Here is a 17,741-nt window from a genome sequence, read left to right as displayed (position 1 = left end):
AGAAAAGTTGTAATCACCCGTGACGAAACGGGCCGCTCTCCGCTGCACGCGTTCTAGAGCGTCGATGTTCACCTTAGTAAAAGGGTCCCACGTGCTGCACACGTATTCCAAAAGTGGGCGTACATTCGACATATACAAGATTTCTTTCAGGCTGGCCGGTGCTTGTTTAAAGTTACGTCTTAAGAAGTTTAATGTGTTGCTGGCCTTTGTTACGATGTAATTTGTGTGGGCATTCCAAGTCAAATTGCTGGAAAAAATGACTCCTAAGTACTTATATTCTGTTACAATGGACAGCTGTGTTGTATTCATGACATAGCTTGCCATCAGCGGGTGTCTTTTGTTTGTGAACCTTAAGAGGTTGCATTTGGACAGGTTGAGTGTCATGTTCCAAGTCGAACACCAAGACATGATTTTGTTCAGATCATTCTGTAGCAGTTGACTATCTGATTCACTTGAAACTTCACGGTAAATACAGCAATCATCTGCATATAACCTCACACGGCAAGACAAGTGTTCAGTAAGGTCATTAATAAATATAAGAAAAAGCAGGGGCCCTAAGACGGACCCCTGTGGCACTCCAGATAATACAGAGACATCAGAAGAGCGTACACCATGGAGTATCACGCGTTGGTTTCTATCTAACAGGTACGCTTCCAACCACTTCAGGAGGGTGTTCGGCAAGTTGAGGTAAGACAACTTTAGTAGTAACAGGGTGTGAGATACGGTATCGAAAGCTTTCCGAAAGTCTAAAAAGACGCCGTCAACTTGCAAACCTGAGTTAATAAATGCTGCGATGTCATGGCAAAATTCTACAAGCTGAGTGTCGCAAGAAACGCCAGCCCTGAAGCCATGTTGCGTTGGAATAATGAAGCTATTTTCTTGAAGGTGTGCCATTAAATTTGTATAAACAACATGTTCTAATGTTTTACAAGCAACGCTTGAGAGTGAAATTGGCCTGTAGTGGCACGTTCTTGTTTTTGAACCACTTTTGTGAATTGGAATAACATTTGCAGTTTTACAGTCCGAAGGTAGAGCACCAACTTGAAGAGATATCTTAAATAACAGTATTAAGAAAGGGGTGACAGACAATGCACAGTTTTTTAGCACAAAATTTGAAATAAAGTCAGGACCGGTAGCCGAGTGGATGTTTATATTCCGTAGTAATACTGCGATACCGTCTTCAGACAGCTCAATTTCCCTCATCTGAGTAAGCTCTCTGACGTCATGTGATTTCAAAAGTGCGGCTTTTGAGCATGGAAACACGGAGTCAAAATAAGCATTGAAGGCCTCTGCTTTTGCCAAAATATCTGCGCCGTAGGCTTTTTCATCTATGACGTCAGGGATAGCGTCACCAGAGTTCTTTTTGCTCTTGACATATTTCCACATTTCTTTTGGATTAGTTTTCACTTTGTGTCCTAGAGTGAAAAACTTTTTATGTGCATTGCGCATCAATCTCGCTATCGTTTTGCTCATTACCTTCATCTTTGCGAACAATGTAGGATTCGGCGAGTGGCAGTGCTTAAGAAAGGCTCTATTTTTCCTGTTTAACATCGTACGAATCTCTTTAGTAATCTATGGTTTATCGTTTCGACGCTGGGAAGTAATGACATGCGAGGGAATGAAGGTTTGTGTCAAGGACAGTATTTTAGTCTTAAAAAGATCCCACAATGCATTTATGTCTAGACACGAACATTGAGCCCTAAACTCTGGAAAAAAATTGTCTATTTCACATGATATTGTTGCGTAATCGCTTCTTTCATAAAAAAAGACCTTGCGAGGCTGCGCAGAACGACAATTCTTGGTGGCACAGGACATCTTAGCGACGACAACATCATGATCACTAATACCAGGAATCAAGGTAATCGAAGACACGAGATCAAGCACATTGCAAAAAAATAAATCAAGTACATTTGCACTACTAGCCATAATTCGCGTTGGTTTTTGCACAAACTGTAGTAACGAATGGGCATTTATCATTTCGCGGAAGGTCGTGTACAGGAGGGATGAATTGACTAACACTGGTGTAAGCTGCTGCCATATCACATCTGGTAAATTAAAGTCACCTGCCAAAACAATATAAGTAGTTTGTAGTGTCAGCAGCACATTGCTAAAATTGAAAAGGGGCTGAGGGTCTCTCGTGCTCGGTGACCTGTAGAAGGAAACGAATGCCACAGACGAGCCGTTGTTCAAGAGTACTTTGCAGCAAACAATTTCGGTTGAGCCAGCTTCAACGTCAACGAGGAAGCTAGATATAGTAATGTGAATCAAAATGAAAACACCTCCCCCATGCGCGTTTCTGTCCTTCCTGTTGACTGTGTAGCAGGTTGGAAAGATTTCAATGCCATTTATTGTGTCGTCTAACCAAGATTCAGAACCAAGTACTACATGTGGCTTTGTCGTTTCAATGAGGGCGGCGAGTTCTATAATTTTATTTTTTACGCTACGACAATTTACCAATATACACACGATGTCATCCGGGCTGGATGGTTGTCTAGAAGTTACGAGGGCCTTTTTTAGTTGCTATGTCTTGGTTTTAGTCACGCTGTCTGTTTCAGCATTATAAACAAAAGTTTCCTTGCCAATCTTTAGTTTGTTATACGATTGTCTGAAGTCCCCTCCCTTATTCTTCGCAAATTGAATTAATTTCCGCCTCTCTTGTCGAACTTTGTTGCTATAGTCCTCGCTAATAGCAAAGCTTGTACCTTTCAACCTCGAAGTAGTTGATAAAACACGCTGCTTTTCCTTAAACGACAGAAACCGAACTATTATAGGCCTGTTTTTTGTTGCCATGTAGCGACCTAGCCTGTGGGCCCTCTCAACCGCATCAGCCGAAATAGCGACTTTTAACTTTTCCTCGCAAAAGGCGATCACCTTAGTCTCCGAATCTTGCCAGTTTTCACCAGCTGCATCTTGAAAGCCAAAAAAGATAAGGTTGTTTCTTCGAGATCTATTTTCCATATCATCTTCCAATTCTTGCAGCTTCGAAAACGTGGCAGCAAGATTATCAGTCTCCGCAGTTAACTGCATCACCTTGTCTTTTAATGGAAGCACCGATAGCAATTTGTCCTCAAAGACGTTCAATTTGTCCTCCATCTGCGAAAACCTTTGCTCGAGTGCTTCTTGCCGGGACGCTACCGAACGAAGTTCCCCAAGAATTTCCGTCTGCTTTTGCAGTACCGTGGGAATCGCCATGACAGCGGTGAACATTTGTTGTTCTTGCTAAGAAGTCAGAGGGCCTGGGTTTTGTTCTACATCACCTGCAAGCTGCAGTAGCTTTCGCAGATAACGTACACATAACAAACACTTGGTTCGCACAAAAGTAATGCTGCGCGTACAAAAGTTCAAGGCGGAGTTGGGATCCGGTGCCAATTTTCGAAATGGTTTACCGTTAACAGGGCGATAGAAAAAACCAACCTGAAGAAGTACGAGGCGTAAGTGACCAGCAGCCATGTCGGCGCCAGATCCCAAGGTGGTATGCAGGGGCGGTAGCTTATGTAGTGTGACGTTGAGTTCCGATGTGCCAGGTTGCCAGTCACCGTAGCGACAGTCGAACAGCGACGGTAGCGCCGTCATATCCAAAGGAAGGTGCGCTTCAGTGAAAAAGTGCAGGGCAGGGCATACATCCCAGGCGGCACCGTCTGCGTGGTCGAAAAGCCGCTCCGCTCCGGATACGTGGAAAGTCGACACCATCTGCAGAACCTGAAGAAGTACGAGGCGTAAGTGACCAGCAGCCATGTCGGCGCCAGATCCCCACACACTGCACATTTTTCACGTAACTAGAATGCAGCAGCGTGGTGCAGTGGAAGCGTGCTGGGCACATAACCCAGAGGTCCGTGGATTGAAACCAAGCCCTGCTAACTTTATTTGCTTTTGCAATAATGCGCACTTTATTACTGCACGTTTTCTCACGTCACAAGAGTGCAGCAGAGTGGTGCAGTGAAAGCGTGCTCGGCCCATAACCCAGAGCTCCACAAATCTAAACCACGCTCTGCTAGTTTTATATTCTTTTGCATTAGTGCACAGTTTCTTACTGCACATTTTCTCACGCAACTACAGTGCAGCAGAGTGGTGCAGTGGAAGCGTGATGGGCCCGTAACCCAGAGGTACGTGGATCGAAACAACGCTCTGCTAATTTTATTTTCTTTTGCATTAGTGCGCAGTTTCTTACTGCACATTTTCTCCCGTAACTATAGTGCAGCAGAGTGGCGCAGTGGAAGCGTGCTGGGCCCATAACCAAGAGGTCCGTGGATCGAAACCACGCTCTGTTATTTTATATTCTTTTGCAATGATGCGCATTATCTTACTGCACATTTTCCCACGTAACTGGAATGAAGCAGAGTGGCGCAGTGGAAGCGTGCTGGGCCTATAACCCAGAGGCCCGTGCATCAAAACCATGCTCTACTAATTTTATGTTCTTTTGCATTAGTGCGCAGTTCCTTACTGAACATTTTCTAACGTAACTAGAGTGCAGAGGAGTGGCGCAGTGGAAGCGTCCTGTGCCCATATTCTAGAGTTCCTTGGATCGAAACCACCCTCTGCTGAGTTTATATACTTTTGCATTATAGCGCAGTTTCTTACTGCACATTTTCTCACGTAACTAGAGTGTAGCAGAGTGGCACAGTGGAAGCGTGCTGGGCTCATAACCTAGAGTTCCTTGGAGCGAAACCACGCTCTACTAATTTTATGTTCTTTTGCATTAGTGCGCAGTTTCTTACTGCATATTTTCTCACGTAACCAGAATGCAGCAGCGTGGTGCAGTGGAAGCGTGCTGGGCACATAACCCATAGGTCCGTGGACCGAAACCACGCTCTGCTAACTTTATATAATTTTGCATTGGTGCACACTTCCTTTCTCCACATTTTTTCACATAACTAGAGTGCAGCAGAGTGGCGAAGTGAAGGCATGCTTACCCCATAACCCAGAGGTCCGTGGATCGAAACCACGCTCTGCTAACTTTATAATCTTTTGCATTAGTGCACTCTTTCTTACTGCACATTTTCCCACGTAACTAGAGTGGAGAAAAGTGGCGCAGTGGACGCGTGCTGGGCCCATAACCCAGAGTTCCGTGGAACGAAACCACGCTCTGCTAATTTTTTTTATTTTGCATTAGTGTGCACTTTCTTAGTGCACATTTTCCCACGTAACTTGAATGCAGCAGAGTGGCACAGTGGAAGCGTGATGGGACCATATCCCAGAGGTCCGTGGACCGAAACCACGCCCTCCAAACTTTATTTTCTTTTGCAATAGTGCGCACTTTCTTACTGCACGTTTTCTAACGTCACAAGAGTGCAGCAGAGTGGTACAGTGAAAGCCTGCTCGGCCCATAACCCAGAGCTCTATGAATATTGTAACGGTAGGATGAAAACGACGAAGAAGACAAAGAGGAGGACGATGTTGTCAGATCTGTGAGCCAACTGGGCGCCATCTTGTCCACCACCGAGTTTATTCCTCGTTTTATAAAGTAAAGTTATTCTCCCGTAACATCATTGGTGGGAGGTGCGGGGTACTCACTTCACGCAAAACGGAGCTTCGTAGCGGGCGCCTAGTGGTCTCCCCCATGGCGACTGCAGTCAACAATGCCGACCCTTCCCCGTCTACCGTGCCTTCTCCAACTACGTCCGTGCTTTCTCCAACTGGACCGTCAACCCTCATCTTGGAGCCCCCGAGAGATCCAGGTACCTTTTCTGGCACTGATGGCATTGACGTAGAAGCCTGGCTGAAGTCATACGAACGAGTGGGTGTACGTATGCGATGGGATCCAACGCTCATGCTGGCCAACGTGATTTTTTATCTCAGAGGTACCGCAAAGGTCTGGTACGAGACGCACGAGGAAGAACTGACTAGCTGGGAGTTATGCAAGCAAAAGCTCCGGGAGCTATTTGGCAGGCCTGTGGCAAGTCAACGCGCCGCCCAAAACGAGCTCGCACGTCGAGTTCAGACGTGCACCGAATCATACCTCACGTACATTCAGGACGTGCTCGCTTTGTGCCGCAAGGTAGACTCGCAGATGTCCGAAGCCGATAAGGTTGGCCATATTATTAAGGGCATAGCAGATGACGCCTTTCACCTTCTTGTGTTCAAGAATTCATCTACGGTCCACGACATTATTTCTGAATGCCGGCGCTTTGAAGAAGCGAAGAGCCGCCGTGTTCTCCACCAGTTTGCCCGGCTTCCAAACACGGCTGCAACGTCCACATGCGAAGACCCTCGCCTGCCTTCTACGGAAAGTCCCGGTGACGTTGTCCGTATTGTCCGTCGGGAAATAGAAGCCGCAGCTCCACTCGTGTCAGCTTCCCCCAACTCCGAAAGCTATCACGCCACCGTCTCTCTCATACAGACCGTCGTGAGGCAAGAACTGGCCAACGCCGGCTTAAACGTCTGCTCCATTCATCGTCCAGACTACGCCACACCAAATCCACCCGTGACTGTCCCGCCCAACCGACGTTTTTCTGCCAGCCCACATTATCGCGACCCGGCGGTATGGCGCACCCCAGACGACCGGCCGATATGCTTCAATTGCGGTCGTATAGGCCACATTTCGCGTCACTGCCGTGCTTGGTCCAGCTCTGCTCCGTGGCCTCACCCTCCGCCCCATCGCCCACCTGTCTGGAATTCACGCTCATCACCGAAAACAGAGCCGCTAACGCCTGAGAATTCCTCGCGCCCCCGATCCAGCCGCTCCCCTTCGCCACAACGCCGTTTCTCCCGCTCGCCCCCATCTCGCCGATCGCCGTCCCCAAGCTCGTTCCGGCGTTCACCTCCGGAAAACTGACGGGAGCAGCTCTTGGAGGTGATGCTGCAATACCGACCCGATCCCAAAATCCTCTACTGACCTTGCCCGCACATCAGAACCTTATCAATGTTGACGTCGACGGTGTACCTACTACAGCCCTCATTGACACTGGCGCACACGTGTCTATCATGAACGCTGACCTTAGAGCACGGCTGAAGAAAGTCCTTACTCCTGGCCCAACTCCTGTGGTCCGAACGGCCGATGGTGGAAAAGTCGCCGTAATTGGTGTGTGCTCAGCTCGCGTCAGCGTCGCCGGACACCACACATCAGTTCTGTTTTATGTTTTAGAACACTGCCCTAATGACATAATTTTGGGCCAAGACTTTTTGTCTGAACATTCGGCCTTGATAGACTGCTCTGCCGGTATAGTGCAACTCGCTCTACCTAATGTTGTTGATCCTCCAAGTTGCCCTCCAAGTCGGCTTTGTTCTACAGAACACCTGCGTCTCCCTCAACGAACAGTAGCTTACATAGGCGTCTCCCCTGTTCCACCTGTCCCAGACGGTGTTTATATTGTGTCCCCCAATGTTGACGTCCTGCTTTCGCACAACGTTGCGTTTCCTCACACCGTCATCACTATTACGGCCAATGCATCCTGCCTACCCTTAGTGAATTTTTCACTATGTACACAAGTCCTCCCTCGTGGTATATCTCTAGCCGAGATCGTGCCGGCGGCAGAGTGCCATATTTGCACTCTAAGTTATGACAGCATCCCGAGTGCCGAAAAAACTTCGTCTACTCCTCCATCAGACCAAAGTGTGTTAACCAAGATGATTGCCCCCGACTTGCCGAAAGAACAAGCTAACGACCTGCGTTCCCTGCTTGCATCTTTTTGGGACATCTTCGACCTTGGCGACCGCCCACTCGGCCAGACGTCCGTTGTTAAGCACCGGATTGATACAGGCGATACGAGTCCAATCCATCGGAGACCCTACCGTGTTTCCCATGCAGAGCGGCGCATCATCCAACAGGAGGTCGACAAAATGCTTTCTCGGAATATCATCGAGCCTTCATGCAGTCCCTGGGCGTCCCCTGTTGTACTTGTAAAGAAGAAGGACAACAGCTGGAGATTTTGCGTCGATTATCGCCATTTAAACAAAATAACGAAGAAGGACGTCTACCCTTTACCACGCATAGACGATGCCCTGGATTGCCTTCACGGCGCAAAATATTTTTCCTCCATTGACCTCCGCTCTGGGTACTGGCAGATTGCCGTTGATGACATGGACCGTGAGAAAACGGCGTTTATCACTCCCGACGGCCTTTACGAGTTTAAAGTGATGCCATTCGGTTTATGTAATGCGCCCGCCACATTCGAACGTATGATGGACGCTCTGTTGCACGGCTTCAAGTGGTCCATCTGCCTGTGCTACCTGGACGACGTTATCGTTTTTTCGCCTTCTTTTGCGACGCACCTTGAAAGGCTATCGAAAATCTTATCTGTCTTTCGTAAGGCGGGCCTGCAACTCAATTCGGCAAAGTGCCACTTCGGCCGTCGTGAAATTTCTGTCCTCGGACACCTCGTTGATTCCGTGGGGGTTCGCCCTGATCAAGATAAAATACGCGCAGTAAGAGATTTCCCTGTACCAACCTGTACCAAAGACGTTCGCAGTTTCGTTGGCCTCTGTTCTTACTTCCGCCGCTTTGTTAAAAACTTCGCCGACGTAGCACGCCCTCTCACTCAACTTCTCAAAAAAGACGCTGGCTTCATTTGGGGCCCTGAGCAAGCAGATGCGTTTCAAAATCTAGTGTGTCTGCTTACGTCTCCGCCTATCCTCGCCCACTTTGATATTTCATCTCCAACAGAAGTTCGTACAGACGCAAGTGGCTATGGCATCGGTGCAGTCCTCGCCCAGAAACAACAAGGACGAGACCGTGTTGTTGCTTATGCCAGCCGCCTTCTTTCGCCTGCTGAAAGAAAATATTCAATAACCGAACGGGAATGTTTGGCACTTGTTTGGGCAGTCGGTAAATTTCGTCCCTATTTGTACGGCCGGCCATTCACAGTAATCACAGATCACCACGCCTTGTGCTGGCTTTCGTCCCTTAAAGACCCTTCAGGCCGTCTTGGCCGTTGGGCGCTGCGCCTTCAAGAATTTGATTACTCAGTCCTGTATAAAACCGGCCGCCTGCATCAAGATGCGGACTGCTTGTCCCGGTATCCTGTCGACCCTCCAGACGGCGACTCCTCTAAAACCACCCTTCCTATCGACGTTTTCTCTCTATCCGCGTTTCATGACATTGGAATCGAGCAGCGACGAGATACTTTCTTGGACGGTATTATCCGAAGGCTCACATCGGAGAGGCCCGACCCTTCCCTTCGAATGTTTGAAATACATGATGGTGTATTGTACCGTTGCAATATGCGTCCTGACGGCCCCGAAAGACTACTCGTCGTTCCCATTCAATTGCGTCACACTGTTCTCGCCCAGCTTCATGATGCACCTACAGCGGGTCACCTCGGCGTGTCACGGACCTACGACAGAGTTCGCCGGCGCTTCTTCTGGCCTGGCATGTACCGCGACGTCTGCCGTTATATTGCAGCCTGCGACCCTTGTCAACGACGGAAAAAACCAAATGCCCCTCCGGCCGGACGTCTTCAGCCACTGCACATCCCACAAGACCCATTCTACCGTGTTGGCGTGGACCTGCTTGGCCCTTTTCCTACGTCAGCTGCGGGTAATCGGTGGATTGCAGTAGCAACCGATTATGCTACCCGATACGCGATCACACGGGCCCTTCCAACCAGCTGTGCAACTGACGTGGCCGATTTCCTTTTGGAGGACGTCATCTTACATCATGGCGCCCCTCGACAACTCCTTACCGACCGAGGCAGCTACTTCCTTTCCAAAGTGGTTGATGACCTCCTCCGCTCCTGCGCCACTAAACACAAGCTCTCGACTGCTTACCATCCACAAACAAATGGTCTAACGGAGCGCCTCAATCGCACTCTCACCGACATGCTCTCCATGTATGTCTCCGCCGATCACCGCGACTGGGACACTACGTTACCGTTTGTAACATTCGCGTACAATTCTTCCAGACACGACACCGCTGGGTTCTCTCCTTTTTTTCTGTTGTTCGGCCGTGACCCTGCGCTACCTTTCGACACCCTCCTGCCGGCCGGACTAAATGACAAGTCTCAGTACGCTCGTGATGCAATAATGAAGGCCCAAGCGGCACGCCAAGTTGCTCGACGACGCTTACTGGACTCCCAGGACAATCAGAAGAGCGTATACGACGCCCGCCATCGTGACGTCCACTTCACACCCGGAGATCTCGTTCTGTTATGGTTCCCCTCGCGCCGCGTTGGACTTTCGGAGAAGTTACTCCCACGCTATTCAGGTCCCTACCGTATCTTACGCCAAGTAACTGACGTCACATACGAAATCACCCCTACGGACCCCGCCATCCTTCACCCTCACACTGACGTAGTGCATGTTACGCGACTCAAACCGTATTACTCCAGTGCCTCCTGATTAGCACCGGGTCGGTGCTCCAGCCGCCGGGGAAATCATGTAACGGTAGGATGAAAACGACGAAGAAGACAAAGAGGAGGACGATGTTGTCAGATCTGTGAGCCAACTGGGCGCCATCTTGTCCACCACCGAGTTTATTCCTCGTTTTATAAAGTAAAGTTATTCTCCCGTAACAATATAAACCACGCTCTGCTAGTTTTATATACTTTTGTATTAGTGCACAGTTCCTTACTGCACGTTTTCTCACGCAACTAGAGTGCAGCAGAGTGGTGCAGTGGAAGCGTGTTGGGCTCGTAACCCAGAGCTCCGTGGATTGAAACCACGCTCTGCTAATTTTATTTTCTTTCGCATTAGTGCGCAGTTTCTTACTGCACATTTTCTCACGTAACTATAGTACAGCAGAGTGGCGCAGTGGAAGCGTGCTGGGCCCAAAACCAAGAGGTCCGTGGATCGAAACCACGCTCTGTTAATTTTATATTCTTTTGCATTGGTGCGCATTATCTTACTGCACATTTTCCCACGTAACTGGAATGCAGCAGAGTGGCGCAGTGGAAGCGTGATGGGACCATATGCCAGAGGTCCGTACATCGAAACCACGCCCTGCTAACTTTATTTTCTTTTGCGATAGCGCGCACTTTTTTTCTGCAAATTTTTCCACGTAACTGTAATGCAGCAGAGTGGCGCAGTGGAAGCGTGCTGGGCCTATAACCCAGAGGCCCGTGGATCAAAACCACGCTCTACTAATTTTATGTTCTTTTGCATTAGTGCGCAGTTCGTTACTGCACATTTTCTAACGTAACTAGAGTACAGCAGAGTGGCGCAGTGGAAGCGTGCTGGGTCCATATTCCAGAGTTCCTTGGATCGAAACCACGCTCTGCTGAGTTTATATTCTTTTGCATTAGTGCGCAATTTCTTACTGCACACTTTCTCACGTATCTAGAGTGCACAAGAGTGGTGCAGTGGAAGCGTGCTGGGCCTATAACCCAGTAGCCCGTGGATCAAAACCATTCTCTACTAATTTTATGTTCTTTTGCATTAGTGCGCAGTTCCTTACTACACATTTTCTAACGTAACTAGAGTGCAGCAGAGTGGCGCAGTGAAAGCGTGCTGTGCCCATAACCCAGAGTTCCGTGGAGCGAAACCACGCTCTGCTAAATTTATATCTTTTTGCATTAGTGCACAGTTTCTTACTGCACATTTTTTCACGTAACCAGGGTGCAACAGGGTGGTGCAGTAGAAGCATGAGTGGCCCATAATCGAGAGGTCCATGGATCAAAACCACGCTGTGCTAATTTTATTCTTTTTTGCAATAGTGCGCACTTTCTTACTGCACATTTTCTCACGTTACTAGGCTGCAGCAGGGTGGCGCAGTGGAAGCGTGCTGGGCCTTTAATCCAGAGGTCCGTGGATCGAAACCACTCTGTGCAAATTTATTTTCTTTTGCATTATTGCGCACTTTCTTACTGCGCATTTTTCACGTAATCAGAATGCAGCAGCGTGGTGCAGTGGAAGCGTGCTGGGCACATAACCCATAGGTCCGTGGACCGAAACCACGCGCTGCTAACTTTATATGATTTTGCATTGGTGCACACTTCCTTTCTGCACATTTTCTCACATAACTAGAGTGCAGCAGAGTGGCGAAGTAAAGGCATGCTTAGCCCATAACCCAGAGGTTCGTGGATCGAAACTACGCTCTGCTAACTTTATAATCTTTTGCATTAGTGCACACTTTCTTACTGCACATTTTCCCACGTAACTAGAGTGGAGAAAAGTGGCGCAGTGGACGCGTGCTGGGCCCATAACCCAGAGTTCCGTGGAACGAAACCACGCTCTGCTAATTTTTTTTTATTTTGCTTTAGTGTGCACTTTCTTAGTGCACATTTTCCCACGTAACTTGAATGCAGCAGAGTGGCGCAGTGGAAGCGTGAAGGGACCATATCCCAGAGGTCCGTGGATCGAAACCACGCCCTGCTAATTTTCTTTTGCAATAGTGCGCACTTTCTTACTGCACGTCGTTTTCTAACGTCACAAGAGTGCAGCAGAGTGGTACAGTGAAAGCGTGCTCGGCCCATAACCCAGAGCTCCATGAATATAAACCACGCTCTGCTAGTTTTATATTCTTTTGCATTAGTGCACAGTTCCTTACTGCACGTTTTCTCACGCAACTAGAGTGCAGCAGAGTGGTGCAGTAGAAGCGTGATGGGCCCGTAACCCAGAGTTCAGGTGGATCGAAACCACGCTCTGCTAATTTTATTTTTTTTCGCATTAGTGCGCAGTTTCTTACTGCACATTTTCTCACGTAACTATAGTGCAGCAGAGTGGCGCAGTGAAAGCGTGCTGGGCCCAAAACCAAGAGGTCCGTGGATCGAAACCACGCTCTGTTAATTTTATATTCTTTTGCATTGGTGCGCATTATCTTACTGCACATTTTCCCACGTAACTGGAATGCAGCAGAGTGGCGCAGTGGAAGCGTGATGGGACCATATGCCAGAGGTCCGTGCATCGAAACCACGCCCTGCTAACTTTATTTTCTTTTGCAATAGCGCGCACTTTTTTTCTGCAAATTTTTCCACGTAACTGTAATGCAGCAGAGTGGCGCAGTGGAAGCATGCTGGGCCTATAACCCAGAGGCCCATGGATCAAAACTACGCTCTACTAATTTTATGTTCTTTTGCATTAGTGCGCAGTTCGTTACTGCACATTTTCTAACGTAACTAGAGTGCAGCAGAGTGGCGCAGTGGAAGAGTGCTGGGCCCATATTCCAGAGTTTCTTGGATCGAAACCACGCTCTGCTTAGTTTATATTCTTTTGCATTAGTGCGCAATTTCTTACTGCACACTTTCTCACGTATCTAGAGGGCACAAGAGTGGTGCAGTGGAAGCGTGCTTGGCCCATAACTCAGAAGTCCGTGAATCTAAACCACGCTCTGCTAATTTTATATTCTTTTGCATTAGTGCACAGTTTCTTACTGCACATTTTTTCACGTAACCAGGGTGCAACAGGGTGGTGCAGTAGAAGCGTGCTGGGCCTTTAATCCAGAGGTCCGTGGATCGAAACCACGCTGTGCTAATTTATTTTCTTTCGCATTAGTGCGCACTTTCTTACTGCACATTTTCCACGTAACTAGAATGCAGCAGCGTGGTGCAGTGGAAGCGTGCTGGGCACTTAACCTATCGGTCCGTTGATCGAAACCACGCTCTGCTAACTTTATATACTTTTGCATTAGCGCGCACTTCCTTTCTGCACATTTTCTCACGTAACTAGAGTGCAGCAGAGTGGTGCAGTGAAAGCGTTTTCGGCCCATAACCCAGAGGTCCGTGGATTGAAACCACGCCTCCACTAATTTAATATTCTTTTGCATTAGTGCGCAATTTCTTACTGCACACTTTCTCATGTATCTAGAGTGCACAAGAGTGGCGCAGTAAAAGCGTGCTGGGCCTAAAACCCAGAGGCCCGTGGATCAAAACCATGCTCTACAAATTTTATGTTCTTTTGCATTAGTGCGAAGTTCCTTACTGCACATTTTCTAACCTAACTAGAGTGCAGCAGAGTGGCGCAGTGGAAGCGTGCTGTGCCCATATTCCAGCGTTCCTTGGATAAAAACCACGCTCTGCTGAGTTTACATACTTTTGCATTATAGCGCAGTTTCTTACTGCACATTTTTTCACGTAACTAGAGCTTAGCAATGTGGCGCAGTGGAAGCGTGCTGGGCTCGTAACCCAGAGTTCCTTGGAGCAAAACCACGCTCGGCTAGCTTTATATACTTTTGCATTAGTGCACAATTTCTTACTGCACTTTTTCCCACATAACTAGAATGCAGCAGAGTGGCGATGTGGAAGCGTGCTGGGCCCAACACTCAGAGTTCTGTGGAGCGAAAGCACGCTCTGCTACCTTTATATACTTTTGCATTAGTGCACAATTTCTTACTGCACTTTTTTCCACGTAACTAGAGTGCAGCAGAGTGGCGCAGTGGAGGCGTGCTGGGTCATAACCCAGAGGTTCGTGGATCGAAACCACGCCCTGCTAACTTTATTTTCATTTGCAATAGTGTGCACTTTCTTACTGCACATTTTCTAACGTAACTAGAGTGCACCAGAGTGGCGCAGTGGAAGCGTGCTTGGCCTATAACCCAGAGTTCCGTTGAGCGAAACCATGCTTTGCTAAGTTTATTTTATTTTGCGTTAGTGTGCACTTTCTTACTGCACATTTTCCCACGTAACTAGAATGCAGCAGAGTGGTGAAGTGGAAGCGTGCTTGGCCCATAACCCAGGGGTCCGTGAATCTAAACCACGCTCTGCTAATTTTATATTCTTTTGCATTAGTGCACAGTTCCTTACTGCACATTTTCTAACGTAACTAGAGTGCAGCAGAGTGGCGCAGTGGAAGCGTGCTGTGCGCATATTCCAGAGTTCCTTGGATCAAAACCACGCTCTGCTGAGTTTACATACTTTTGCATTATAACGCAGTTTCTTACTGCACATTTTCTCAGGTAACTAGAGCTTAGCAGAGTGGCGCAGTGAAAGCGTGCTGGGCTCATAACCCAGAGTTCCTTGGAGCGAAACCACGCTCTGCCACCTTTACATACTTTTGCATTACTGCACAAATTCTTACTGCACTTTTACACACGTAACTAGAATGCAGCAGAGTGGCGATGTGGAAGCGTGCTGGGCCCAACACTCAGAGGTCGGTGGATTGAAACTACGCTCTGCTAAATTTATTTTCTTTTGCACTAATGCGCACTTTTTTCTGCAAGTTTTTTTACGTAACTGTAATACAGCAGAGTGGCGCAGTGGAAGCGTGCTGGGCCTATAACCCAGAGGCCCGTGGATCAAAACCACGCTCTACTAATTTTATGTTTTTTTGCGTTAGTGTGCACTTTCTTACTGCACATTTTCCCACGTAACTAGAATGCAGCAGAGTGGTGCAGTGGAAGCGTGCTTGGCCCTTAACCCAGAGGTCCATGAATCTAAACCACGCTCCGCTAATTTTATATTCTTTTGCAGTAGTGCACAGTTTCTTACTGCACATTTTCTCACGTAATTATAGTGCAGCAGAGTGGCGCAGTGGAAGCGTGCTGGGCCCGTAACCAAGAGGTCCGTGGATTGAAACCACGCTCTGTTAATTTTATATTCTTTTGCAGTGGTGCGCATTTTCTTACTGCACATTTTCCCACGTAACTTCAATGCAGCAGAGTGGCGCAGTGGAAGCGTGCTGGACCCATAACCCACAGGTCCGTGGATTGAAACCACGTTCTGCTAAATTTATTTTCTTTTGAATTAGTGCGCACTTTCTTTCTGCACATTTTTCCAAGTAACTTGAATGCAGCAGAGTGGCGCAGTAGAAGCGTGCTGGGCCTATAACCCATAGCCGATGGATCAAAGCCTAGTTCTACTAATTTTATGTTCTTTTGCATTAGTGCGCAGTTCGTTACGGCATATTTTTCACGTAACTAGAGTGCAGCAGAGTGGCGCAGTGGAAGCGTGCTGGGCCCATAACCCAGAGTTCCGTTGAGCGAAACCACGCTTTGCTAAATTTATTTTATTTTGCGTTAGTGTGCACTTTCTTACTGCACATTTTCCCACGTAACTAGAATGCAGCAGAGTGGTGCAGTGGAAGCGTGCTTGGCCCATAACCCAGGGGTCCGTGAATCTAAACCACGCTCTGCTAATTTTATATTGTTTTGCATTTGTACACAGTTTCTTACTGCACATTTTTTCACGTAACTAGAGTGCAGCAGGGTGGCGCAGTAGAAGCGTGCTGGCCCATAATCGAGAGGTCCATGGATCGAAACCACGCTGTGCTAATTTTATTCTCTTTTGCATTAGGGCGCACTTTCTTACTGCACATTTTCTCACGTTACCAGACTGCAGCAGGGTGGCGCAGTGGAAGCGTGCTGGGCCTTTAATCCAGAGGTCCGTGGATCGAAACCACACTGTGCAAATTTATTTCTTTTTCATTAGTGCGCACTTTCTTACTGCACATTTTTCACGTAACCAGAATGCAGCAGCGTGATGCCCTGGAAGCGTGCTGGGCACATAACCCATAGGTCCGTGGCCCAAAACCACGCTCTGCTAACTTTATAATATTTTGCATTGGTGCACACTTCCTTTCTGCACATTTTCTCACATAACTAGAGTGCAGCAGAGTGGCGAAGTGAAGGCATGCTTAGCCCATAACCCAGAGGTCCGTGGATCGAAACCACGCTCTGCTAACTTTATAATCTTTTGCATTAGTGCACACTTTCTTACTGCACATTTTCTCACGTAACTAGAGTGGAAAAAAGTGGCGCAGTAGACGCGTGCCGGGCTCATAACCCAGAGTTCCGTGGAACGAAACCACGCTCTGCTAAATTTTTTTTTATTTTGCATTAGTGTGCACTTTCTTAGTGCACAATTTCCCACGTAACTTGAATGCAGCAGAGTGGCGCAGTGGAAGCGTGATGGGACCATATCCCAGAGGTCCGTGGATCGAAACCACGCCCTGCTAACTTTATTTTCTTTTGCGATAGCGCGCACTTTTTTTCTGCAAATTTTTCCACGTAACTGTAATGCAGCAGAGTGGCGCAGTGGAAGCGTGCTGGGCCTATAACCCAGAGGCCCGTGGATCAAAACCACGCTCTACTAATTTTATGTTCTTTTGCATTAGTGCGCAGTTCGTTACTGCACATTTTCTAACGTAACTAGAGTACAGCAGAGTGGCGCAGTGGAAGCGTGCTGGGTCCATATTCCAGAGTTCCTTGGATCGAAACCACGCTCTGCTGAGTTTATATTCTTTTGCATTAGTGCGCAATTTCTTACTGCACACTTTCTCACGTATCTAGAGTGCACAAGAGTGGCGCAGTGGAAGCGTGCTGGGCCTATAACCCAGTAGCCCGTGGATCAAAACCATTCTCTACTAATTTTATGTTCTTTTGCATTAGTGCGCAGTTCCTTACTACACATTTTCTAACGTAACTAGAGTGCAGCAGAGTGGCGCAGTGAAAGCGTGCTGTGCCCATAACCCAGAGTTCCGTGGAGCGAAACCACGCTCTGCTAAATTTGTATCTTTTTGCATTAGTGCACAGTTTCTTACTGCACATTTCTTCACGTAACCAGGGTGCAACAGGGTGGTGCAGTAGAAGCATGAGTGGCCCATAATCGAGAGGTCCATGGATCGAAACCACGCTGTGCTAATTTTATTCTCTTTTGCATTAGTGCGCACTTTCTTACTGCACATTTTCTCACGTTACTAGGCTGCAGCAGGGTGGCGCAGTGGAAGCGTGCTGGGCCTTTAATCCAGAGGTCCGTGGATCGAAACCACACTGTGCAAATTTATTTTCTTTTGCATTATTGCGCACTCTCTTACTGCGCATTTTTCACGTAATCAGAATGCAGCAGCGTGGTGCAGTGGAAGCGTGCTGGGCACATAACCCATAGGTCCGTGGACCGAAACCACGCGCTGCTAACTTTATATAATTTTGCATTGGTGCA

General features: G+C 47.9%; 3 non-coding genes across 3 annotated transcripts; all 3 read left to right on the top strand.

Annotated features, from left to right (window-relative positions):
* The first annotated feature begins 10,943 nt into the window (after positions 1 to 10,943).
* On the top strand, positions 10,944 to 11,015 carry TRNAI-UAU (transfer RNA isoleucine (anticodon UAU)). Its single transcript has one exon. It is a non-coding gene; the product is annotated as a tRNA-Ile (tRNA).
* Positions 11,016 to 15,047: 4,032 nt separating this feature from the next.
* TRNAI-UAU (transfer RNA isoleucine (anticodon UAU)) lies at positions 15,048 to 15,119 on the top strand. The gene has a single exon. It is a non-coding gene; the product is annotated as a tRNA-Ile (tRNA).
* Positions 15,120 to 16,823: 1,704 nt separating this feature from the next.
* On the top strand, positions 16,824 to 16,895 carry TRNAI-UAU (transfer RNA isoleucine (anticodon UAU)). The gene has a single exon. It is a non-coding gene; the product is annotated as a tRNA-Ile (tRNA).
* The last annotated feature ends 846 nt before the right edge of the window (positions 16,896 to 17,741 follow it).

Source organism: Rhipicephalus microplus, chromosome 5 (assembly GCF_043290135.1).
Source record: "Rhipicephalus microplus isolate Deutch F79 chromosome 5, USDA_Rmic, whole genome shotgun sequence".
Taxonomy (NCBI): domain Eukaryota; kingdom Metazoa; phylum Arthropoda; class Arachnida; order Ixodida; family Ixodidae; genus Rhipicephalus; species Rhipicephalus microplus.
This window is presented reverse-complemented; position numbering and strand designations above follow the sequence as displayed.